At 40.3% G+C, this 27426-nt stretch overlaps 1 long non-coding RNA gene across 1 annotated transcript in view; it reads right to left on the bottom strand.

Moving 5' to 3' along the window:
- Positions 1-23896, bottom strand: part of LOC119708575 — a 51783-nt gene extending 27887 nt beyond the window's left edge. The window contains exons 1-2 of the long non-coding RNA XR_005259122.1: positions 23766-23896; positions 22577-22654 (exon numbers count right to left, since the gene is read on the bottom strand). This is a non-coding gene — a long non-coding RNA (uncharacterized LOC119708575). The remainder of the gene's footprint in view (positions 1-22576; positions 22655-23765) is intronic.
- Between the last annotated feature and the right edge of the window lie 3530 nt (positions 23897-27426).

Below are 27426 nucleotides of genomic sequence, written 5' to 3'. Positions count from 1 at the left end.
TCATCAGTTGTCCCAGAGAGGATTCATTGCAGTCAGCTTAGAAAATATCATTTAATTGTGATTAAAAAAAGGTCTGGACTAAAGCTTCAAGATATCTGAAGTTATGTAACTGAGTCATACTGAGTATTACTAACTCAATTCTGAGTAATACTACTTTACTCCGTAGTAAAGCTTTTCCTTACTTTTCTCTGGTGTCATTTCAGTGGGCAAAGCTCTGCTGGCAATATTTTTCAATATAGGCTGCAATTGCAACCCAGCCTCTTCCTCCAACACAGAGGTTCTCAGACTGTGTCCCACAGAGCACATGGGACTGGCTGCCAACAGCAGCTGCTTCCTCACACTTTTCTGGCTCCTTCTCTTCACTTCCAACAGGTAGAAATAGTTACAAATACATTTAAGTGCTCTCGTGATGTTTCTTTCCCATACAAGCGATTACTATTATTGGCACAGGGATGTACTCTTCAGCGAATAGAAAAGGCAGTAACTATACACTCCCAGATTGTAGTTCTGATGGTCCACATAAGCTCTGTGGCAAAAAAAGGGAAAGTCTCAGTATTAATGCAAAGGATCCCTGCTATAAGGACATCATAATTAGCTGATAATGCTTAATCTTTTCAGGTCACTGGCTTGTATCAGTGCAAACCCTTTGGGTTTCTGGATGCCTGACAGATGCAATAAGGGCTCTAGGTTCATTAATTCTCACGTTAATAATGTTTTTAATTTGTTATATTAATTTCATGACTAATATTTGGCTTTCAAAGCTGCAAGTATAATGTCTCCCTTTAAGGAAAGCAGTCTGGAGAAAAAAAGCCAGTAATTCCATGATTTATATATCAGCTTCACTTAAAAAGAGACCAGAAGAGAGAAATTATTTTTATTTCATTCAATGTCACAAGCTTAAAGAGGCAAACTGCATCATCTTTTTCTCCCACTTGGCTATTGGGACTGTACACATTTAACTCTGGCTCTTCACATCCAGGACATATAATGTACCATTCCCACCGAGGCCTTCTGCCCCACAGACAATGCACCTGGTTCTTGGATTAACACTGAACTTCATTTGGCAGAAATGAAGACCCATCTGAGGAAAGAGCTGTTCAAAGGCACAAACATTGTCTCACATCTTCTTGATCCTGAGATTTATTTGCCCTGACTCCAGCTTCCCTTGAAAAATCCAGAACAACCTTTCTTTCAGGCCATATCACCTTGCCAGTAGCTCCAACAAATCTGTGTACAGGACAAGAACTGCTGTGAAGTGGGACTATCACAGCCACTCCAGTTCCTTTGGCTTTGTCTCTGTTCTCCATGGTGAGGAGGCAGGAGAATGCAGGAATGAGAAAGCTGACTCTACAGCACTGAGGACTGGAATCACAACATTGAATGCTTGGCAGAAAACACAGGGTATGGTTGGGTTAGCCCAAGGTAAAAGGGCAATGACTTTAAACATCATTCATTATTTTATTTCTGCTGTAGGGAATAGGAACTGTCAACAAATGCTTATGACAATTGATTTCAAGACAGTAAGAGAACAATAATATTTAAAATGTCACTTTTCAGCAGACATGGATTATAGAGTAACTGGATTTCATCACTGAAGGAAAAATAGCCATAGGATGATTTATTCTCTGTTAGTATTGGTCTTTCTGCTGACCTTTATAAAGAGAGGTAAAACGTCTTCTTCACTGCAGTCTGTGTCTTTGACTGCTATGCAGAGTAAAGGTAGTCTGTCATCCAAACTCCTCAAGCCCATGCCTCACTTCCAAACCCAATCGTGTGTTTAGAAACACACAAGGATATGTTACAGAGTCTCCTCCAAAAAATACAAAAAATAAATATGTGAAAAGGCATTAAGAACATTCCTCTCACACTCAGGCCTCTCACACCAGGTCAGCGGGGTCTGCAATCAAACCTCCAAGGGTTATCATCAAGATAATTTCCAAGAGTTATTGTCAACTTGTGCAGCTCTCCAGCCTGTGTCTGCTTGAAAAGATCAAAGAACACTAGACATTGATCATAACACAAGCTTGCCAAAAGACATGCATTTAGCATGGAGCAGCATCCTTAGCACAGTCCAGATGGCTCTTTGAAGAGCTTTTATTATGCTTTGTTCCACTGCAACAACAGCTTTCAATGGCATTCTTGTTTTGTTTTGTTATCAGGCTCTGGAGAGCAGGAAGCATATGATTCTGCTGTGTTCCTCATATATACAATTCAACTACCACCCTGTCACCCTCTTGTCCCCAGTGCAATGTGCTAAACATGCTATCAACAGATAGCTGTTACAGGAAAAGAGAGCAGCCCTACGGGGTAGCAAATAGTCCCAACAGGAAAATGTCAATTGAGCTTTATTTTCCTGGTGTGGCCAGGCTCTTCTCAGCCTATGAGTGAACTGCAGTCTCAGCAAATGCACCATGTCATCGCAGCAGGGGCCTCTCAGATTTTACGCAAAATTTGGGTCTTCATCATCATGGCTACAAGAAGCAATAACTGGTTATTCTGGCAGTTCTGAACCCACAGATATGCAAACAAACTGGGCAATTGTTTTAATGTGCATTTCCATTATGCTCTTCTCTACTGGAATTTTTTGTCAAACCTAGAAACAGGCCATGCCTGTACCTGCAGATGGATGGAGCAATAAATCTTTACATTCACTGTTTTCCAAAGTAACATTCAAGTCAGCAAAATCTTAGAAATATTCCTATGGCCAGTGAGTAACTCCCTCAGATGCCTGCAAGAGCAAAGGCAACATTTGCTTGATTTGTGCACTGGATTGCCTCTGATCCATTAATTGCAATTTCTTGAGCCTGTTGCCAATTCAGAAACTATTTCTGAAATCAAATGAAGGCAAACACACCTCATCTCTACCCATCACTTCTCTAATTTGCACATATGTAATTCCTTAATGTGTTTTCCTGACTTTTTTTTTTCCACAGCACAATTTTATAAATGGGAAAAATTATGAAGAACATGATACATGAGAAACTTCCTAGTAAAAGAGAGGAACCAGTCTGGGACATGGCACAAGTCAAAAGATGTACATTATTAGGTTATTTTCTTTATTAAGAGTGAGAGTAAGAGATAACAATATATTCAGAATTTAAAAAAACTATGCCAGTTTGAATAGCAACCAGAAGCATTGCATGCCTATCTGAAAAGTTTACTGTGAATTTTAGGAATATTTCTCACCCTTTTAAACTTGTTTGATTCAGGAACTTCTAAAATCATGTAAAAAATGTAAAAAAACAGGTATTCAAACTGTTTTTATGGTGTTTCTCAGTAGTATCCTGTGACTTTTATTTCCAGTAAAAATATATTGTTACTTAGAATACCTGTTTTGCAAGTGAAAAATAGCTTAACATGGTGCTTCAAATGCAATATGAGCTATTATATTCTGCCTGAATTTTTTTTCCAAAAGTCTCATTAGATGCAACGCCATATCATCAAGCTAGCAACACAGAACACACTGCAGCAGTATAAATTTGCATGAACTGTGCAGAGTTTAAATGGAGAAAGATCCAGAATGGCAAAAGCTAGACAGAATACCTGAAGGACAACTCTGAAACTAGAACTCCAACACCAAATAAAAATACCAGCTTCCTAAAGAAAAAGAGCAAACTTGAAAAGACCAGTAATGACTGTCATGTCATCTTTGACACCGCTGATTTATTACAGGAACAAAAGGGCATTTTGTACAAATTAAAACTCTTAAAATTATGTGATGTTGGCAACATCTGAAATGAGCTTTCAAAATGGGGGCCTGAATAAACACAGGATTTATTTATTCTAAACATTCAGCCCTAACATGTTTCAGAAATACAGTGCACCAGATTAATTTTCCCAATATATTCAAGCAGAGATACTCTCAAGCAAAGTAATTGCACAGATACTTATATTAATAGCTACATGAGCAGATGATTCTGTCCTTTTCCTTCAAAAATCTGTTCCTCTAGACTATTACTCTGATAAAGAATGAAACCGTCTGTGGCCACTAACAACATAATTAATAAAAGCCAAATTAGTTTCCCTCCTGAAAAATGAACCACGGACAACATCTTCACCTTACAGATACCATTAACAAAAGTTTTCCCCCCCTTATCCACAAAATGAAGAAGTCATTTTCCCCTTCACAGACTTTCTTAAATAGGCTCCATCTGGTCCTTCTTTCTTCTAGAAAGCCAAACTAGTGGGGAGAGCTGGGATGGTGTTTGAATGCAATAGTAGGCAACACAAGTAAAATAAAAAATGAAAGTCTAAAGCTTATTAAAAATTAAGCTCTACATGTAATTTCAACTCAAATCACTTGTGTCTAGCTATGAGCAACTTGTTAGCTAACTTTGACCAGCTCTTGCCCTAAAAACAAAAGTTCTGCCATTTGTTCTGGAGTACAATCACCCATCTGAGAGTTCGCCGTGTCTCCCTGATGAAAACCAGGATAATTCAGCCCTGGTTTTCAGATGGTACCAAGCTTTTGCCTGTGTGGTTTGATGAGGAAAACAACCTGTATATTTTGAAGTCCCCAGTGAAAATACCAGGAAGTTTTGGTCTAGTCTTAAACTGCTAGGACACTTATGTTTTTGAATTGATTCAGCCTCCTGAGATACTGAATACATTGAAACAAAAATATTTTGTGGGCTCTCTTGGCAAGGGCAGCAGCAGATACTTTCTTTGTGTTAAAACTCTAAAGCAGGACCCTTGCCTGGTGGTGCTACGTTAGCTCTGAGCATACCCTAGACAACATTGTACTTTGTTCTTCCAGAATAGTCCAAATTTTTCATCTTCCAGAGACACATACAAAATCTCACAGAATTGTTCTTTGGGTAATCATTGGTGTGCGGTAAGAAGGGATACATACGAAGGAGACATTGTCTATCCACATCCATGGCAGCATCGTACAGCAGGTCAGAATATCAACACAGCTGAGAAACAAACATGATGCCCAGGCATCGAACAAAAATGCAAATCTTTGAGAAATGCTCATTAAACACTGTAAAAGACTGTGGGATGCCACAGATCCCCATGCAGATTCATGACACCAGCAGACCTCTGTGTGCTGTGATATACAAATGTAAGGTGTGCACTTGCCAGACAGACTCAGTGGTCATAAACTAAAGGTGGAAAATGAGAGGCATAATGCACAGCTAGAACCCAGAGGAGACAAGCCATAGAAATCATGGGGGGAAAAAAGGGAAGAAGTGATTTTTTTCCCCCAGCAGTACCCAAAATGTGAAAATGCAGGAAAATTTTACTTCCTTGGACTCAGAGAGAATAAGAGAAATATTTCTTACCCAAAAGTCACAAACAGTATTTGTTAAATCTTGGGGGAAAAAGAGAGGGAAAAAATTAGACAGGGAAGTACTATGCAGCAACATAAAATCAAATCTGAAGGGTCAGAAGGATTACATCCCAGGAAGGCTGCTGTCTGCCTGTCTTGGAAGAACCTGCACCTTTGATAGCTCCCTCAGGAACCTGTCCTTTTTTAGGCTTTAACAAGGCTGTGTGCACATGTCAAAGAGTACCATGCCACCACTGTTTCATCTAACAGCAGTCAGAACAGGAGTCACAAATGGACCTGGTGGAATTTCAGGCTTGTCTGTATCACTCTTTCACTGTGGCATCTGGCAGTGATTTGCAGTAGTTCACAGGGTAGGAGAAATGCCCCATATTATAAACATATTTTAGTCTGATTTCCAATGTAAATAAGGCAAATGTGATTATTCAGGTAAAAAGAAAAAATGGAGAAGAGAAATACTGCAGGTTTAAATGGAGACAATAGGAAGTCCATTTTAAAAAAATCATTCAAAAAAGCAAATTCTACTAAAAATCAGCTTCCCTGGTTCCCTTTCTCATGCAGGTACACATGTTATTTTGTAGACCTGTGCTTATTCTACTGGTGACATCTTGATCTTTCTTAGCTGCATGCTGTCTTTTTAGTTAATGCAAAGGATGTCACCTGCATGACTCATACAAGCAGAGGTTATCTCCAAATAGTCAACAGATACAGATGCCCTTCAACTCATCCACGAGGGTTGGCAGCAGTTCCTTTCTTGGAGACACTGTTCAGTGTAAACTCTGAGAAGATTTGTGTTGGTTCCCCATTCCCCAGCAGCCCTAGCAAACAGGATGAGGTGATTGTAAATAATTTCAGTATCAGCCCTGAGCAAGCCAATTGTCTCAAATTAATTTCTTTGTGGACAGAGGTTTCAGAAATGACACAATTTCAGTTCCCTCCATCTGCAGAAAACAATCAGCAATGAGACAGGATGAAAACGCAGTGGTTGCCTTGCTTGTCCAAGCTTGCTGCTGGACCAACAAGCTGACCAGCAATAGGTTGCTGACCAGAGCAAGGCATGTGGTTGCACTAACACTGAGCTCACCTCCCAGCTCAAATGGCCACTGGGGAGAGGCACAGATTGCTGTTGTTATTACTTGAAGTCACTGTACAACAAGAGCCTATGACAGGTAGGTTAACACACCCATTTATAGTCATTTGGCCTTGCCTGCCACCATTTCTGGACTTCACTCCTGAGAATGGTATTCTGACATGATACGGGAGTCTGAAGGGAAGGGAAACAGCCCCTAGACTGGCTGGTAATTAGCTGGTAATTAGCACACTCCCACTGTGGCAAAAGTTATGAGTACAGTGTCTCAAGAACATTATTCCACAGGACTGTCAGTCCAGGGCCTTTCATCAGAGTTTAAATTCAGCCCATTTTCCTTTTTAAAGTATAGTTACAGTCTGAAAAGTGAGTCTGTAAAATGAATTCTTAGTGTTTCCTATTTATTCCCTCTCAGTGACTTCCATACAAAACATGCTTCATTTAAAACTCCAAAATAAGGCTTTTACCTGCCAGCAAATATAAGTTCAAGGCAATTTCTCACAATCAAGTTATGTTCCTTCTATTTCATACATCATCACTAACAACAATGATTCTGCGGTCAAAAAGGAGGAGGAGTGTGTGTTTTCATGATGGATGTGGCAACATGGACCAGAACTCACTTTTGCCTGACTACAGTGCTGACAGTAGTAAGATTTTATTCGTGTCAGTAAAAATAAGGGCTGCCATTCAGTTAGGGAGACCTAGTGCATGAAATGCTGTTTTTATCACCACTTTCCTCAGCATAACCTCACTTTAAACAAAGCCACAAAACAAGAATGTCTCCCCAATGCTGCATCTTGTTTAATTCAGGTTGCCAGAGAGCAAGCCAATTTGTCAGAGACTATGCCTGCATTGTCATGCTGCACTGGTGGCTCATAATTCTGGTGTGGTTTATTCAGGGGTCCTAATTCTTGGCTAATGGCAACAAGCAGACCAAGGTATGGTATGTAAGTGTCCTTTTGGCCAGTGCTGACTCATTGGCCACCTGTGTAGTTCTGAAGCCTCCACCTGAATTTTTAACTTCATGATTTGCAATGTTCCACTTTATTCATTGTGCACCAAACGAAATTTGAAATGAGGGGGTCTTTTTGTGTGCTAGGTTAAAAAAGAAAAAAAAAAAAGAAAAAATAGAGAAAAGAAAAACAAGACATCACTCCCAACATGTTTTATGGAAGGATTCAGGGAAAAAGTCTGGTCTTGAGAAGTCTAACCTTTACACATCTGACCCTCAGATCCAAAACAGCATCTGCAGAGAAAGAGATGGAAGAACTGGTTTGCTATCCATGATTCCAGCTAAGCCCAGGTTGCTCAGACTTAGACTTACATTACAGATAATACACAGGACAGAAGCATCCTAAAATTCGCCCCTCTCTTTGCATCTGTTTCACTGCAGGCAACCTTTTCATAACCTTTTAAATCTCAGTGGATTCCTTGGAGTGAGGAACTTCATAAGACATGGGAATTGAACCTTTCTTTCTTTCTTGAGAGATTTCTAACCACCAGGCTCTGGACCATTCTGGATTGACACAGATTGACCACTTCTGCCATGGATGCCAGGTGCAGCCCAGAGATCTGATCCTCACTGCAGCAGGAGGAAGTAATGGAGGGAGAGCAAGCGTGGGGTCACACACACATGGGTCTTTGCTCCAGACACTAATCCCTTGACTTTTTCTTAGGAATTTTATGAAGCGCCCTGAGTTATGGACTATTGGGATCTGACCTTCTGTCATAGAACTGGTCCTGAAAATTGTTGCATCCTCTTGTGATTCTCCCACTGATTTCACATTCCGGGCAAGTAAGGAAGGTTGCCCTGTCACTGAATATGTGAACAAGCTCCTTTTGAAAATGAGTCCCAAGGCCCCTCTTTCCCCTTGCCATGGGAATAATGGCACTGTGCCCATGAGAGAGAATGGTGGAGGAGTCGCTGGTATCTCTTCCCCCTTTTTTTTAGGTCCTTAAAGGAGGACCTTACTCCTTCCTTAGCTCTATGGCAGATCAAGCTTACCATTGTAAACCATGGTTATGGAAGAGTGGGAATTAAACCCCTGCTTCAGAACTCCTGGCTTGGGCAATGCTCCTTAGAAGTAGAGTCACCCACAGAGTGAAGGCAAGGCATTCAAACAATGGGAAAAGCCTGACTCCCTCATTTTGATCATAGCCTTGACATTCCTGGGGTTTTTAAGTCAGTTTCATGCTGGGAAGTGAATCAGACCCAAGATAAATTTGGGTCCACCTCTAAGGAAAGTTTATGGGTGCACATAGGAGCATAAACATGTGGGCAAGGATTAAAGAGTGAAGGATAAGGAAAAGCCAAAACGGAAGTGTTTTGCATTACCATTCTCTGCAGAAAGAGCTCTCAGCAAATTGCCCTAACAGGTGTTGCTAGATTAAATCTCTTGTATCTGCTCCATTGCAGGTAATTTTTTTTTTTTTGGGGGGGGGGGGGAAGAGAGTAGCTTTTTATTGATTATGGTAATTATTTCATACTATTTTCAATAGCAACTTTCTTAAGACTGCTTTGGTCATGGCTTGCCTCTTGCCTGGCCTCAGTTGAAAACACAGTGCAGAAAGTTTTGACACGAGTGCAAACAAGTCTGCTTTTTCAAAAACATCGAGAGGTTTAGTGCTTTGAACTCAAATAAATCAACACATGAAGTATATCTTGTTGAAATTCAAATGTTTTCTTCATGAAATGATACTGAAACTGTAGTTCAGGTACCTGCTGCTATGTAGTTCTCACTCTACACAGAGTTTCCTACAAGAATGACATCTCATGATTTCAAGCATCATGTCCTCCAACTTGGTAGAAGCTGGTGATGCCTCATGCCAGTTGCATCATTCTAGTGGAAAATGGGAACTGGGTCCATATAAGTCCAGCCTAGAGAACTAATGTAAAGTGTGGGGTCCTGAACTGCTGTACCTCAGTTCACCATGTGGATGTCTTGGAGGTGAAACAGTCTGTTTTCATTTAAAATCTTCAGAATAGCAACACTTTTGCTTCTCCTATTCAGAAGACATAATTTACAAGATGGTAAGCTGAACTTTGGAAACCAAATTTTTCATGGAAAGATTGTCAAGAATAGCCTCAGATCTCATTCTTATGAAGTTTTCTATTTACCAACACCACAAATGGTCCTAACAGCCACTGTTGCAGCAGAAAAAGCCAGGAAAAAGAGGAGCTGCCAGCTAGACACAAATTCCACAGTAGCAAAACATTACATTTTCAAGCCATCACTAAAAATGAGTGGACTTGGAAAGATGATTTGGCACAATAAGTGACAGGTTACCACAGCCTGTTCAGCTCTGAGAGGTTAAAGAGAAAGCTTTGGCCTCCACTGCTGTCAGCTTAGTGCTTGTAAAATAGCATAAAAGCTCTTTACATCTTTCTTTAAAGCAGCAGGTAAAAAAAGCATGAAATGTGGCAGAGACGAGTAATCAGGTCCTCTGAATAACAACTTTCTTCCTTCCAAAATCTAAGTCTTGTTCCCTTCACTCCTCCAATTCATTCTCTCAGCCTTTGCATCATTTAAGTCCCCTCTCTGACTCCTGGAAACAGGAGTTTTATATATGTCATTGATGTATATAAAATTGACATGAATGACAATCGGGGAAGGAAAAGTGAGGTAACTTAGCTTTGTCTACTTGAAGTTGTTGCTTCATCTTCAGCAGCTTCAAGTTGTCTGTTTCACTGAGACTGTGATGGAGAAAGGAACAAAAAAATTGCAGAACAGCACAGTCTTTGCATGGAGACAGTGGTGGGGAGAGTATATCTGATGAAACTCACTCAAAACCAGGCGACAAAGCTTTTCCCCCTGTAGAAAAGCAATTAATTACTGTGAAAGGTAGAGCTAATTTTGTGCCAGAACAATCTGGAACAACATACTGTAATCTGCTCTGCGTCAACTGACTTAGAGCTTCTCTCCATCAGAGCATATATTAGAAATTCAGAATATTTTCAATACAAAGTGCTTTCTGGTAAGCCATCTTCCAACTAAAGCACTGAGTCCTTCAAAGAAGAAGGTCTATTTTAGAGAAAATATCTTTTGGAAATGTTCTTGTGAACTGATGCACCTCCTGTTTTCCTAAATGCAGAAAAGGAGAGAAAGGAAAGGAAGAGAAATGTGAGAGAGAGATCATTACCAGATTATTTGGACCTTAGCACTGCGTCATTGAGAGCCCTATCACCTGCTATCGTGGGCACCCTGTAAATAACTCCCTTGGTAAGTCTCTCAAGACACATCTTCTAACATTCATGTTTCTGACCCTCTCTAGTCTGTTTCCAGTCTCCTTGCTCCTGATTTCTGAACTACTTCAACTTTCTGTGCATTACTTTTCTGTTAAGATAGGTTCCAGAGAACGCTATTGGAAGAAGAGACTAGTTGCTGAATTTGTCTTTAAATTAGATTGTTAGCAGTACATAAATAAATGATAGACATGTTGGACAGCTTTTTTCTAAGCAGCATGATGACCCTTTGGCTTGCACACCTGCGCAAGATATAAAATACAGTGCCTTCTTCACTGTTGCTTTTCATGACTTTCATGTCATATTTCATGAAAATGGGGCTTTCTAAAACAGGTGCTTAAAAAAGACCAAGTTTTGGAATATTAGGAACTTGAAGAATCACCAGGTAAAAACATAGGAGTTAATCTTGATTCCATAAAATTACTTCATTGTTTTGTCCTTTCTTCTACTATTACAATGTTGGGTTTTTTCTCTTTAATATACTGTGCTTACAAATATTGCTTTTTCCTTATTACTTTCTAATTTTTTTCAACCCATCCACAATTCAAGATTTATTGAAAGGACAGTACTTCACTCTCCCTTTTCCTCATTATTTATAAGAGAATTGCAAGTAACAGATAACTCAATGTTTTCTGTCCCCTCTCCAAGTTTATTTCTCTCTCCAGATGGAGCTGACCTTCAAGGTTGAGCAAGCTTCTCAGTACTGGTTTGAAATCAGATCTCTCCTTTTACAGGGTGGCAGTCCTTGGCACTTCTGGGTGCAACACCTTTTAAATGACCCCTGCTGCTGTGGCACAAATCCTTATGTTGCTCTACAGCATCATTGCATGTCTGAAAGATTCACACATGGAGCATGCAGATTGCTCCTTACTTTGTTAGTTACTATTCACAAACATACTGTAAGAGCTGGTGGTGCTGCAACTTCTTACCCCTTGTCATTGTACTGCTTAAAGAAGAGGGCTTGCAAACCAGCCCAAAACACTGCTGAAAGCCATGTCACAGGGTTTCAACTTTAGAATCCACCCTGGTGTTCTGCCACCCCACACGAAATAAAGCTGTTGTTGGATGTTCTGAGTTTGACAGAGGATTAGCTTTGCAGGAGAAAAGGCCTTGTGCTCTCAACAGTTGTTTCCAGCACCAGCAATAAACTCTAATGCTCTGTCTGTGTCTCAGCTTTCTACGGATATTTCAGAATCCTTATTTAACTAATCTGAAAAGAAATAGAGATTTGTTTTGTTAGATTTTTTCTTAAGTTTTCCAAAGTGATTCTTCTCTGGTTCTTTTAATAGATAGGCTTCTAATGTTAGCATCATTTTTTTCTTACTGCAACATAAAGAGGAGGCAATACATTAAAGTGATAAAGTTCACAGTATCAGTTGAACTAATGAGTATCTCTCTGGTCAGAAAGAAGCAGAGGGAAAGAGGGGCCAATTTCCCTAAGAGGTCCTTTGTTGCTGTTCAGTAACCCAGCTGTCACTCACTGCTTGGAACATGCTAATGCAGAGAGATGAGGCCAGAAGTGGCTGTGGGCAAAAGTGAAATCCAACCAGAAGGGCTGACTGAATTCAGGCTGTGTGGAATTTGCCAGGCTGAGGAGTCACAACCCAGGGAGGGAGGGTCTCTGCAGAAGCTGCTTTTTAAGAAGCAGAAGTGCAGCACTCTTCCCTGATGCAGACACGTTGCTCTACACCATCTGTGTTTTCTTCTAGCCAAGCCCTGAAATTCATTCTGGAGGAATTGCATGAAGGGGACCATGCAGGAAAAGCCACCTGCAGTGTGTACCTGCAATACCCTGACAGCAAGGGCATACAGCCCGCAAGTACTATAACTGACATATGAAGGACAAAAATCTGCACAAAGAAGTGCCAAGAGTTGGACTTCTAAGTCTTTATTAGGCTTCCAAAATAAAAGTCTGCAGTTTTTCAAAAGAGATCACATTCAGAGTCTTGTTCTTAAGTGTGGTTACCATCAAGCAGGATATGCAGCTCCCATACTGGGAAACACAGATTAGCATAACCACATGCAAATTTTCACACAGCATAGAAAAGAACCAATTTCAGAGTATAAAGTCGGGTTTTTAATAGCTTTTTTTCATCCTCATATTAAAAATCAAGTTGGCCACGTGAGCAGTATGGTTAACAAAGCCTGGGTTTTCACTGACTTGTGTCTCGTGACACGATTTGCAGTTATTTTAGAATATGAAACCTCTAGCTGAAGCCTTTGTTGCCCTGGAGGGCACGGATAAGGATATGCTTCTTTGCACAGGGCTCACATGGCAGATTTGCTCATAGGTCTTTCTGAACATGTATTTTGGTGAAGCTTGAATGATCAAAACATAGCTGAGACCTCTTTCTCAAAGTAAGATGCATTTAGAGAAAATGGCTCTGGGTTTTTTGTTTTTTGGGTTTTTTTTAATGAATGGACTGACAGAGTGATGAAAGACATTTCTTTTATTAAACAAAGGAGGCCAAAGATTGATGCAAGTTTCTTTGCAAGTAAATATTGGATAATAGCAATAGCCACTGTCAAGTACCAATGATTACAACATATTACTCCATTTAGATTGTCTATAGAAATGTCTCTCTTAAGCAAAAGGACAAATACTCCACTTTTCTCCTCTACTCCAATCATCAGCCTATATACATTTTCCTAGTGACCATATAAGGGAAGGCTCCTTCTCCAACTTGCGCAGTTAAGAGAGATCACAAAGACGGAATTCTTCATCCAGAAACATTAATTTGCATAAAAATTCAAATGTTCTCTTTCCCCTATGTGTGGTTCAACAGAATTTGGGGTTACGCATACATTTTGTCAGGTTCTGTGACCAGCACTGACTGCCTGCTCCCAGCACCCTGGAACACTTGCAACTTTTGCTGCAATGCTCTGACCCATGTTATTGTGACAATTCTTTCACTGACTGTCCAGCTTGTTTATGCAAATTCTGCTTGGATAATGAAAAACACAGTCCAGAAGTCATGTTAATAGCTTTTCTGAACAGCTACGCTTAGAAGTTTCTTCCCCTGTTGACAAACAGCAAACAGCAGTCCAAAGTACTATTAAGCTTCTGGCACCCACCCTGTAATTCTGAAAAGTCATTTTTCATAACACCCAGTGTGTTCAAAGAACCTTCAATTACAATATATAGCGCAATAAATAATAGCTTATGTCTACTTATACAAATAAAGAACATAAAGTGAAAACCCCCAAAGTGTTCCATGTTTACTAATGGAAGAAAATACAGCTGCCTGTCCTGTTCCATCTTTCCTCACCTCCTCCCCATTGGCTGCTTGCACCTTGTCAGAAACTTCAGCTTTCTGTCTCTGGAGCCAACACTGTCTCAGTACTGCCCGTTCATACAGGACCTAGAATCACAAGGTATTTATCAGGGCCTCCAGCTGCTGCCACAATATAAGTAATTTTGTCAGCCTAATGTTTTATTTATTTGCACTTAACGTTCCTATTTAAAGGGGAGAGAATATGGGAATATTAATGGAAAAGTTGGGGGCAGGGAGCTGAAATGAGTTATTAAAAGTTTCACCACTTGAGTTTTTAAGCTTCTCCATCTGAAGCTGCTCAGTTTGATGTGAATGCATGCATATCTCTCATGCAAATTGTCCCAGAGGCAGCTATTTTGGGCAGAGTGTATATTCATTGTGGTGTCACAAAAGGTTGATTAGGTCTGCCGAAATTCCTGCTTGATGCTGATTGACTGTGAACGACATTTAAGTCTTTCAGATTTCCTTATCTAGCCCATTCTCTGCAGGCTGAACATGGACGTGCACCTTATGCAACCTCACAACAGACACTCCGAGCTGCAGATTTAGGAGCTTTTTAATTATCTGTGTGTAAGGAGGGAAAGAAACTGATGATTTTCTTTTTGTGCTGAGGGGAGTTTTTTCAGCCTGCTGCAGGAAGTGACACAAAACCCAGTGAGATGAGTAAAAGGGGCTCTTCTCCCAGAGCTGAGAAAAATGGAACAGATTTTCTTCAAATGTTCCCACAAAAATACACCTGTTGGCCAACAATGAAGTGGAAAAGCATCTTCACCTGAAAATGCAGCTTGTTATGGAGAAGGCTAACCAAGAGAAAAGAGAGGGGTGAAATCAAAACTCCTTTGAATACTGAAGTCTGCTATCTGACTTCACATTGCAATTTCTACTCAGCACTGCCAGTTATTCTGGTGCTATGTACCTTTACTTTGCTTATCTACTTTGCAAAACTACCAATTTTTCCTTAATCTTGCTTAAAAGAAGAAACTTAACTTTTGTGAAGTTTTGCAAAGAGAAGTGATGGTCTTCTTGAAAACTGCTCATTTTAGAAAATGGGTTCTAAAGAAAATATGAAGTGCTACAGCCTAAGGCATAAACACAGATGCATATACATATATAAAGAGGTGAAGGGAAAGGAATACAAGTTTCTTTCTACTCTTCACCTTTGCTGTAGATTTTTCCAGGTTAAACTCTCAGGCTCAACAGGCTTGCTGGGTCTAGCCACAGAACAATTTGGGTTAATGTTTGCTTCTGTGCAGATGCTTGAAGATGCAGATGAAAAGGCTTTCAGCAATGAACATAGTAAAAGTGGATGGAAGGACCTCAAATCCTTTCTGCTGGACTTCCCACTCACTTGTTTTGTGTGAAGAATGTGGTCATCTGTGGCTGTGTAATTTCCAATATCTCTAACAATGCATGGAATGATAAGCACCTATTGGTTCTAGTGATTGGCAACTTTTGGCAGGCATTTAAGAGATTTTTAAACAACTCTTAATCCCTCGCAGCTGTGACTGAATGCAGACCAAAAGAATTGGCATTCCCTCTGCATCCTTTGACTTTAAATATAATCACTTGGTGGCAGTGATCGTGTACATTGTCTTTAACAGTGGAGGAAATGAGCTTTAATTTTACAAAGTAATTGCATCTTGGCTCTCAGAGATGCCTACTGCAAGCCTATTCAACACATGCCCCAGTCCCTGGGCACAGAGCAGCACTATAAGCAGCAGAACCATTCCATGAGCTGCATCTGTAACTATCCCCTTGAATAGCTAAAATGTAGCTGATAGCTTTGGCCCAAAAGCTCAGGAGACATGGTATTTCTAACAGTGCTTGTTCTCACTTTGTCCGATATTACAGGTGTGTGTGAAACCAGGCTCTGATATGGGACTTGGTAGTGGAGCATGCACTGGAAATGGGAGGAAGAGCATGTATCACCTGAAGTCTGTCATGTGCCCCAGTGCTTTATCCCTACTGTCACTACAGCCCCTTCCCTTTTTCTCCTGTCCTAAAACTTCCCTGCTTTGGGATTTTGAGTAAGCACGCATATATATGGCTTTCTTAATTCAGGGGGCAAAGTGGGTCACCAGAAGACCATACAGACACAGGAACCTTTAGCAGTTACAGTAAGAAGACAGTAAATATGATCATTACACAGTCAGTTCATTTTCATTTATTTGTAACACCTCAGGGCAATAACTGGTTTGATGGGGCTATTTTAAAATCATTACCTTACTATATTCTATATTAGATCAATTCAATTTCTCACTTAAGATTAAACAACCCACTTGAAGGAAAATATATTTTTATTAAAGTCACATTTTAAAAAAACAGGTATTGAGCTTTTGAGGAATTAAATATTTACATTCATATGGAAGAACTGCCATAGAAGGAAGCATCTTTTCTTCCAGCCACTGAAAATACAACTATGATTTAGAGAATATCCTCTCTACTGTAAAAGAAACAAGCTCTTTCTCTCCCACATGATTTCTTCTCCTCACACACACACTGCACTCTTAGCCAGTGACCAGGAGTGACCACAAACATGACTTAGCCAAGTGAGCTTTTCCCTATTAACTTTAACAATTGAATCTGCAGAACAACAAAGTGCAAACATTTGTTGACTAGTTAAAAGTTGAAAGAAACAAGTCAGCAAATGAAACACATTACATCACTTTGCATATTCACCATGTACAAGGCACAGTTGATGGCAAAACAACTTGGACTGACTGTGCGAGGAGTTGACCCTTGTGGGATTGTGACCTCATCCCATGCCAGAGAGAGCTGAATCTTCACAGCATCCCTGGAGCAGCCTCGTACATAGGGCTGCAAAGGTGTGTGGCCTCAGGGGGGGCTTTTGCATCAGCACTAACAGGTTGTAGAGAGGGATAAGGATATCTCTAAACACTCAAGCACCTGTAGCCCCCAAAGGAAAAGGGAAACTTGCATGTCCTTTGTTTGATGAGAGATTCTACTGGCAGATGCATAGTTTGAAAATTTGGACTAGTTGTAAAAAGATGCTGCAAAATCGAGTTGGCACAGTAGTATTTTTTAAGAGCCTGATCTTATTTAATCATTGTATTGCTGATATTGATCCTGAATATATAGTTGACTGGCAGTTAATTACATGTCATTTAGTAAAACAACACACTGTCACAGTACCAAACTGCTTTAAACAACATGAATGGTGCAGTTTTTCCCTTCAATACCCATTATACAGTGGTCCATTTTTGCAGAGATATGTAAGCTATAACCATGCACTGGATCTCACAGCTGCCTCATGTTCCACCGGAATCAGGCAGACTGGAGATAGGTGGCAGGTTTTGAAGCAGTGACATGAGTCCTGGCCATGTTGTCTGGCCCCAACCCCAGCTCCTGTTATACCACAGATACCTTGGCAGCTGCCAGCACCTTCAATCTCTTGTGTCCCATAAGGCCATGTCTGGTTCCTAAAGGGTTTGTCTAATGCTTTTGGCCGCAGCAGGAAGTATTTCCAAGCCCTCTTGATTTCTGTGTGAGTGCCACCTCGTGACCCTGAATGACATCCCCAGAAGGCAGCCTCTTCATCTCAGTTCAGCTGTAGGCAGTGCTTGTGCTGGGAGCTTGTGTTGCCCCTTAGCTTGCTGAGTCCCTGATGTACTTAGGGGCTTCAGCGTCTCCAAGTGCTTGCACAAGCTATTTCCATTGCCATCTCTGGATGCTCTGTTGGATGAGGATGTGATGTCAAGTCACATTATGTCCAGAGAGATATGAAAAGACAGGTTTTAATATACAATGTCACTTCTTTCTTTATCATACCCAGTCTTAGCTCTGGCAATTAATGCTGCAGCTCAGAGGTTCAAACTTCCCTTTGGGGCCACTAGGAAAAACACGCTTTGCAAACTCTGTGAGAAGGAGCCTTTCCTTTCTCACCTCTGGAGGCCTTCTTCATACCTTCAAGAGCTTAAAGGAAAGGCAGGACCTCCTAGCAGGTTCAATGGTCCTCTCATATCTTTGGAGCCTCTTGCTCCCAAGAAATGTCTCACGTCAACCAGCATCCTGGCAGAGGAAGGGATAGGACATGGCATGCTCCCTGTGGCAGATATCCCTACATCACAGCTACCAAAACCCTTGTGGAGAAATTGGGAGTGACAAAGTCTACCTCCCCTGAACAGCAGATAGGCAGTAGCAAAATTTCCTGTTCCTTGAAATGAAAGCAACACATATTCTACTTGCCACTATGCTCCCAAATCTAAGGCCATCCATGAAATCAACAAAATGACTGGGAAAACCATGTCATAAAAGCTGCTCATAGGTCTGCAGCCAATCATTCCAGAGGCAGGTACTATGATCAGGATCTCACAGCAGACACCCACACTCTTGCAGCTAATTTTCCCTGAATGAATATCCCCTCCCTCCACAGTCCTGAAACAGTACGACCTTCTTAACTGCTGTGATTTCCCTATTGTTTTTATATTTTCCAACTTCTTTGACTGTTCTTGGTCCATTACAAAGGGAAACTTCTCCCTCTGAAGATCAAGTTGATCTTATTTCCCAGAAATGGTGTGTTGTCACATTTGAAACGGCATTGGCAGCTTGTCTGCAGCAGCTTTGTCCCCCCTCCCGCCCAAGGCGCCATGTGGGAAGAAGGCAGACTGTCCTTCCTTACTGCTGTACTTTGTGTTCACCATCCTTACCAAAAACTCACTTCATTGCAGGGTTCACAGTCAAGATTGATGATTTCACAAGAGATCTCAAGCCCTATTTCAAGCCTTTTTTGTTATTTTAAAGAACACCATTTTGTTTTATCTTCCTGCCTTATGGTAGACATTCTTTTGTCCTTAAAAGTACTTGGGCACAAGCTGTGCAAGGATAACAAACAATAACTCTATCCCATGGACTGCTGAAGCCATGTATATGGGAAAGAAAAAAACAACAACCACAAAACAAATGCCAAACCAAATAAAATCACACTGATCTTGGTAGCTCTGGCTAAGAAGGGTCTCACTAGTATGGCTGAGCAATGATGATTTCAGAATTCAAGACCACTAGTAGGGGCAATTTTCTTGTCTGTTGTCATTTGGTGGGCTTTCTACTCAGAGCATGCATTGTCTTGAAAAGCTTTTCTTTGCATCTGGCCTATGCTAAGAGATGTGTTTCATACTGACCCACATCACCTATTTCAATCCAAAACGTTTCTACCCTCCAGTCTTATGTTTAGAAGCACCACTGAAGTTGATACAACTGCTTGGGTGCAGACCTACTCTTTGGTCTTGGCATTTCAGAGGCCCCATGCAGAGCTGTACTCTTCTGCACAGAAATTAGTAGCCAAGAGAGGCAGAGAATTGCAATTCTGATCCTAGGTCTTGCTTGAATGCAGAATAGGGGAAGTGAGTTATAGACAGATCCTTGAAAATATTTATTGTCACTGGCTTTGCTGAGACTAAAGTGGACACGACATATGGCACAAGAATATTTTAACTGTGGTTGGATCAAATCTCTTAAGATTCTCTCTCACCAATAATTTTTTATTATTCATGATTAGTCTTGGAAGTGATTTAGTCTGAAAGCAAAGGGGGGGGTTACCTGCGAAGCAAGAAAATTACTCCATCTGATACCTCCTTATGCAAACTCAATTGCATAGGAAGCACTTCAATGTTGCAGTGAGATGGCATAATTCCTGCTGGGTGCTGGTCATTTATGGCTTTGAAATTAATTTTGGCATGTTTGCCCTTGGGACCACTCATGCACTTGAATTTAGCAAAGTGCCCTTTGCACATACCTGGATTGGGATCAAAATTCTTACCATAAGTAGGGCGTAAGGTGGTTCATCTTTAAATTAAAATGTTGAATTGTCTAACCTTCAGCATGTCCCTCCAGATGAAAATGACTCAGTGTTACCCCAGTATATAAATCTCCTTGGAAAGTTCATTCATAAACTGTATTTAAGGAAAATAGCTTCTAATTATGCAAAGATATTAACAACCATCCCATCTGATTGTAATGAGGATAATTTGCATTATTCCCAAACAAAAAGCTTCACTAGAAGAGTTATGGCTGTAATGCATTTTGCTACAGTCCAGCTAGTGATCAGAAAACCATTCTTTTGCTTTCTTTACAGATGTTCTGCTTCTCAAAAATGTCAGAATGGCTGAAGATGAACACTTTGCAGTCTGTCACCATGTACCCCATCGCTACATAACCCTCCATCATTTACCACTGCAGTTTCTTATTTTATTTTTCCTTTATAATCTTTCTTCTTCTCTTTTTTTGGTTCTGAAAGAAGTACACCATTGGACTTCAATTACCGGTTTTTCTCCAAGAGGTTGTAAAGAGCTCTGAATGTACTATAATCAGAGGATTATTTTGGTTATGTCAGAGGATGGTCAAATCTTGTAGCAGTATTATGTGGTGAAGCAGCACAATACTGTATCCATTAGACTCAGAGTGATCAATCCAATCCATTTGAATTATGAAATGCATAGAAGATATAATCTAGGCAGAGTTCATGTATGGAAGTTTGTGTTTAGCAACATGGTTTATGAGCCAATATGGGATGTATGTACACACTGCCTAATAAATAATCTCTGAGTGCCATGAGCTGAAGTTTCAAAGCAGCCTCAGAGAGTCATGTGTCTAACTCCCTTATGTCTTTGAAACCTCAGACACAATATTCTAGAAATAGGAAAAGGGCTTGAATAGTAATTACAAGCATATTTTGAAACTGGGAGAGTGAAAAAAAAACTGGATTCTGGGTACTGGAAATTGAGGAAGGAGAGAATGATGAACTGTGTCTTTTGGAGCTAAAGGACCAATATACTCCTGCAGCCTTGAAAGTTTGTATGAATTATCTAGCAATCGTACAGTGTGCTTGTAGCAGTGTTTTCTTTGCAGAAAGTCCTAACTCCTTTCAGGGCTTTATAGTTAATTTCCTTTATGAAAATTAAAACTGGATAAAGGGCAGAAGGAAAGAAATGCAGCTGGTATGTGGGTTTCTTCTTCTTGTTTTGTATGAATGGAATATTTTTCATTAGGCTGTATCCATATTAGGAGCCGTGATGAGGGATAATGAGAGACATGGGGAATAAACAAAAGAAGGGACATTCTCTGCTAATGTTAATTGGCATCATTAATGAAAATCAGCACAGAAACAGTGGTTTTCACTACCTGAGAATCTCATCCAGAGTGCTTAAATCTCTTCTAGCAAAGTAAACCAAATTAGTGCAAGGTTTGTGTCTGTTATGATCACATAGCAGTAGGCTGAAAATTGCAAGTTTTATTGTAAATATGTATAATTAACTTAACTGGAATTAACCAGGAGTGCATCTGTACAGGTATAAAGAGAAATACCTGACCTTGGTTTCATGGTAAGCCGTGCATTCCTTTATATCTAGACATTTAAGTGTCAGCAACTTCAGAGCTTGCTTTACTGTCTACAATTTTGGATTTTTCAGTAGATACACACTATGGCAGTCCTAAACACAGGTATGTGGAACTTCTTTGTACATTGTCAGTAGTAATCACAGCCAAAAGGTAGTTGTTATGTCTGAGGAAGAATTCCTGGGCTACACACTAATTGCAGAGCCCACAACACTGAAAAACTTGGTCCTTCTATCACTGTAATTTCAAAAACCCAGAGATGCTACTTGAGTTTTCATTTATGATAAAAAAGAAATGAATACCAGAATAAGCTATTTGGATTTGTGTATTGTACTCAGCTGCAATTTCCAGGAGAATATAACTTCTGATTGAAGTGTTGCATGTGTTTGGGCAATTGATCCATGATGGATTCTGCATGGATTCTCTACTCTCCAGTAAAATGTTGACTTCTCTTGCAGTCTTTCTTACATTTATGGCTCTCAAAATCTCTTCTTCCTAGGCAGCTATTTGCATTAAAAATTAAGAACTTAATTATCCCCTATGTCTCTTTCATTTTCATTAAATTGGATTGAAACCAGGCAGCAGGTTCAACAGTCATTGAGGGAAGGGATTCAAAGTCACACAGATAGAGTATGTGCATTCTGTCTACATAAAAAAAAAAAAGGAATAAAATAAAGGATTTCCCAATTTGGCAGCTGCAACTACAGTCATGCTGTGACCCTTCTGCATTCTTTCCACTCATCTTCCCTCCTCATAAATTTGCTGGCCCTTCTCCTCTAATTCTTCATTTCACTGTTGCAACTTATCTCCCTGTTCCTACCCCTACTTTTCTCTTGGGAATATCTTTCTTGTCCTTCCCTCCCTGAAGGTTTGTATCCCAGTAGAGTTGCTTCTGCTCTGGTGTTACAATCTAGAAAACAAAGCAACAGGAATTTTGCTTTTAAATGAGAAGCTTGTCCGAACACGTCCAACACATTCAGCAGGAACACTTTTGCTCCCCCTCACCTACATACATTTGGTTCTCTTAATTGTTCATCTCTATTCAGAGCAATTTCCTCGGCACGCACATTTTCATTAAATGTAACGAAGGAAGGACAATTTAGCATCCCACCTGTGACAACTCACTGATTCAGATCACGATGACCTGTTGTGAATACTTGGGCTTCAGTCAAGTTTTTGATTTGTGAGAAGAAGTAACCTCTGCATAATTAAGATTGTGGCGAGAATTTATTTATGCTGAGCCAGTTTAGTTTAAAAGTAAAAGTCCATTAATTAGATAATATATGAAGGCACCTCCAAAGCACTCACTGGCAGAATTTCTGAGAACTTACCATTTGTCTCACTTCATATTCTCAAAAGTCTGTCACATGTATAGTCTCCAGAAGGGGGGTAATTTATTTGTGGGTACACTGAAAGAAAAGCAGAGAAACAGCCTGTGAAATAGGGAGCTTGAAACTTTTGATGTCAATCATATCTGGAACAATTTGAAATAATTCTTGCTTTTCTGTCATGCAACAGCTCATGAATGGTTTGGCCTAGAAACTTCAAATATGATTTATTCAAAAGGTCCTCATCCCTCCCACTCTGCATAAAAAGAGGAGAAGGTTGGTGAACTTGGAAGCTATCCCCTGGAAATTTGGAAACAGCAGAGCTGCCTGATGGGATCTGAAATAGCTTATTGAGTTTGTCACAGACACTATGGGCTTCTGTAGTCACAAAATATGAGAATAGACAGCAACAGTCTGTATTGCTGTTGGAGAGGGAGCTCGGCTTCCTTGCAGCCAGCTGTTCTTTTAGTCACAAGCCAGCACCAAATCTGTATTATTCCCTTAATACATAGGGACTATTAATAATCACCATGGCACACAAATTACACCGGTGCATGGAGCTTCTGATTCTATGACTCCTTTGTTAACTCCACCATGCTCTGAGACACACAATCATTTTCTGATTTGTTCTTGTAGGTCTCCCAGTCTCATATCACCAGGGGAGCACTCAAGAGACATTTAGGAGTAAAGAAAAGGGATTTTTCATTATGATGCATCTTCTACCATCACCATGTTGACACCATCCGGCATGAAAAGCTCACTGAACAAAGCAAACAGCATAGCAGTGATAACAAGCAATTGTGGCTTTAGCAAGAAGGAATATACAAAAAAATCCAAAAAGTAGCTGTCAGATAATTACAGAGCTTTCTGCTGTAGGCTGCATATGTGAATTTTATGAGATGCTTACTAGAAACACATTCATTGTAATAGGAAACTTCATTCACTTACTTTTGTGAGCCTACATTGAAAATTTCAAGAGCACATGTTACACAGAAATGCTTTTTAAAAATATCTGTGATTGAGGACAGTGTTAACGCAAAATTTACTCCCTTACCACTTAAAAAAAAACAGTAGAAGAATGTGATAACCATAAAGTTAGGTCTCCACATAAGTAAATAGAAGCTTGTTATATGTCTCCCAGCTAATTTGCGTTTCAAATACTCCTTATATAAACTTAAATTTTAATAGATACCTGCGTATGAGATGGATGACTCATCTCAATGGCTGAAACCAATGGTCAGAAATTGTGCCGCAAAATGTTTGAGGTTTTTTCAGCAGAAATATGGGACCTTTTATTGTAAGAATACCCACATCTGCTTCTGGTAATATGCCAGGGGTGTGTATGAAATATCTTCAAAGCTAGCTTCTCTTGCATTTTGCTTGAGTAGCCTGATGTGATATTTCATGCTGTATTTGCTCTCCTTTTGTCATTATCTAATTCACAACAGAAGTTTGCTTCCACACTTCCACAACCACAGCCACTGGATTAGAGGTGTGGCTCAAGCAGTGAACTTCCTACATAGAAGCTGGGGACATCAGGGATCTAAACCAGCTCTCAGATGACTTTGGCAAAAATAGTATGTATTGTTTTGTTTTGTGCCAAAATTCTTTGGTCTTTACTTTTTTTTCCCTCTAAAGACAAACATGGACTTTTCCCCCTTTGCACTTCTACAAGAAATTCTTGACTCATCCAGAATATAAACAAGCCTCATGAGCTTCAGTTTAATGATGAAGAGATGAGAGGCAGAAAGAAGTTTTCCAATGCCTTTCATTTAATGTGAGTTTTGAATAGAAGACAAAACATCAGCAACCTTCACAGAATCACAGAATATGCAGAGTAGGAAGGGACCCACAAGGATAATCAAGTCCAGGTCCTGACCCTGCGCAGGACCATCCCCAAGAGTCACACCATCTACCTGAGAATATTGTCCAAATGCTTTTTTAACTTTTTCAGGCACAGTGCTGTGACCACTTCCCTGGGGAGCCTGTTGCAGTGCCCAACCCCTCCGGTGAAAAACATTTTCCTGATATACAACCCAAACCTTCCCTCACATGACTTCAGGCCATTCCCTGGGTTCTGTCACTGGTCACCAGAGAGATGAGATCAGTGCCTGCCCCTCCTCTTTCCCTCATGAGGAAGTTGTAAGTGCAGTGAGGTCTCTCCTCAGTCTCCCCCAGGCTGAACAGACCACCTGACCTCAACCAATCCTCATATGACTTCCCCTCAAGGCCCTTCACCATCTTTGTGGCACTATTTTGGATGCTTTCTGATAGTTTAATATGTTTCCTGTGGCACCCAAAACTGCCCCCAGCACTGGAGATGAGGCTGCCCCAGTGCAGAGCAGAGCAGGACAGTCCCTCCCTTGCCTGGCTGGCAATGCTGTACCTGATGCCTCCCAGGACAGGGTTGGCCCTCCTGTCTGCCAGGGCACTGCTGGCTCGTGTTCAACTTGCCATGAACCAGGACCCTCAGGTCTCTTCCCATGGCACTGCTCTCCAGCATCATATTTCCCAGTCTGTCTGTAAATCCAAGATTGTCCCATCCCAGGTGCAGAATCCAGCACTTTCTGTTGCTGAACTTCATACAGCTGGTGATTCCTCAGCCCTCTGATATATCAAGGTCTCTCTGGAGGGCATTCCTGCCTTCAATGGAGGCAACAGCTCCTGCCAGTTCTGTATCATCTGTGAACTTGTATCCCTTAGTATCCCTTCCAGTCCTGCATCCAAGTCATTTATGAAGATGCTGAAGAGCACAGGGCCAAGAATGGAGCCCTGTGGAACCCCACTAGTGACAGGTCCTCAGTCTGATGTCACCCCATTCACTATAACCTTTTGTTCCTGACCTGTGCACCTTACTCAATTTTTTAGCTATTGAAAATTGCCTTTAAATAAACAAAATTGCAGTTATACTTTTCTAGTCTTCAGTGAAAAAGGGAGGTAGTTGTGCTTTTCTGTCCTACTCACTAGTTCCATGAATCTGCTGGTGTGTGGGTATATTTTGAAAGCCTTGAATTACACACTGATTATTAAATGAGAAGACAGCCAATACTGAGTATAGTAGCTGTAAGTGCTATTTGGAGTAGTTAATCACTCATTTTGCATTGATGTTATATATTTTTGTCCCACTTAGTGTCAACTGATACAAACCAGCCTCCATGATACTGAATTAGTGAGAAATAATTTGGTAGTGAATTAGTATAAATTCTCTTTACAAGGCAAGTAATTATTTCTGTTACACATTAAGCTTTAAAAAAAAGTTGTTAATACTAGATAAAATCTTACTATGTATGTTTCAGGAAAAACTTGAAAGTCAGGAGTGTATTTTCATTTCTGGAGAATGACATGTGCCCTAGGGCATTCTTGTGCCCTAGGCAGTAACTTGCAATTTTCCTGTAACAGATTTCTTCTGGGTTTGCACTGAAATAGCTGCTTACTGTGTCTTCTAAATCTACATTCTATTTCTTGAAAACTTGAAAACAAGAATTAAATTATTTCTTTTTACTCTGCAGAGATGTCAGGGAGGAGGCTTAACATTCATTTATTTCTACAAAGTAGTGATGGTGTGTCGCTACAGGACACAAAATGAACGACATGCACACTGTTGTTCTCAAGGTGAAGAAAAAAAAGGAATGTTTATTTTCTGACTCCAACATTTATAGTTTTTTTAAAAGTGACAGTGGATTGGAGGGTGACAGTGCCACCTCTCCAATGACACTGGACAAACCAACAGTCCATCAAATTTCTCCTTCTCCATAAAAGAATGCAAAACAATGAGTTATTTACAGAAAGTGTGTGAGAAAGTTCATTACAAGAATGTAAACATCAGAAGGCTTAGAAAATCTTAAAAAGTCAGGGCGACAATGGTGAATATTACATGTAAGTATGTATTTGTGCAGCACCTCTCAATCTGTAGTCTGTGATGTCTGGCCTATTTTTAGGTGTATAAGCAACTCTTACATCCCCTGTACCAGAGACATTAACTATATTTGTTAGGGATCAGAGATCCATAGCTTGAAAACCACAGTGTCCAAGGAAACAAATCTGTAGAAGTTGCCATCTGTAGGTCTAAACAGCTTCATATAAACTGCTTGAGGATGCAACCATAAACCAGGGTGAAATCTCATGCATCCTCCCTTTTCCTCTGCTACCCACTAGTTTGCCTCATTCTCTGCTTTCATTCAAGGAGGCCAATAAAACCAAGCAATTTATCTTCTCTCTTCCAAGGGACCATGCCCTTATCTTTCCTAATTTCCCTCATAAATGTCATCTTCTGCTATGGGATAGATTTGAATAGAGAACTCAGATTTTCTTCTTCCTCTCAAGTTTGTACTATCCAGCTCCAGGCAGAAATACCTCCATTATGTCTGTAAACAGCCAGCATATGATTAAAGCCATCACAACCAATAAACATAAAATAGCAATGATCATCAGAGCTGGTGAAAAGAGAGCTTCTTCATTCTTTTAGTGACCAGTTCAGTCCTTGCCAGTGGCTTTTTTTCATTTTGTTCCTTCTGTTGACTTGAAATCTTAGGACTGACTTTGGATTTTAAGGGGGGGATGACATCAGTATCAAAATCAGCTTTTTGTTTACTTTGTAATTCCCACAGACAAAAGAGATATGAAATATTTCTCACGAAGGGCCTGAACCCAAGCGTCTCCTCAGCATCTTGCTGTGCTGAGTAGTCCTGTCCAGCTGCTTCTTTTGCTTCCACCTTCCCATGGAACAGGCAGGCAGGTGGATGCTTCCATTTTTTCTTCATTGAGAGAGGCTTTCAGGTCCCTGGTGTCTTCAGAGGAAGAGTCAGAGACACTGAAACAGGTTTTCATGAGGATAAAAAGTCACTTAGACACCT

Source organism: Motacilla alba, chromosome 1A, assembly GCF_015832195.1.
Source record: "Motacilla alba alba isolate MOTALB_02 chromosome 1A, Motacilla_alba_V1.0_pri, whole genome shotgun sequence".
In the NCBI taxonomy this organism is placed as follows: Eukaryota; Metazoa; Chordata; class Aves; order Passeriformes; family Motacillidae; genus Motacilla; species Motacilla alba.
This window is presented reverse-complemented; position numbering and strand designations above follow the sequence as displayed.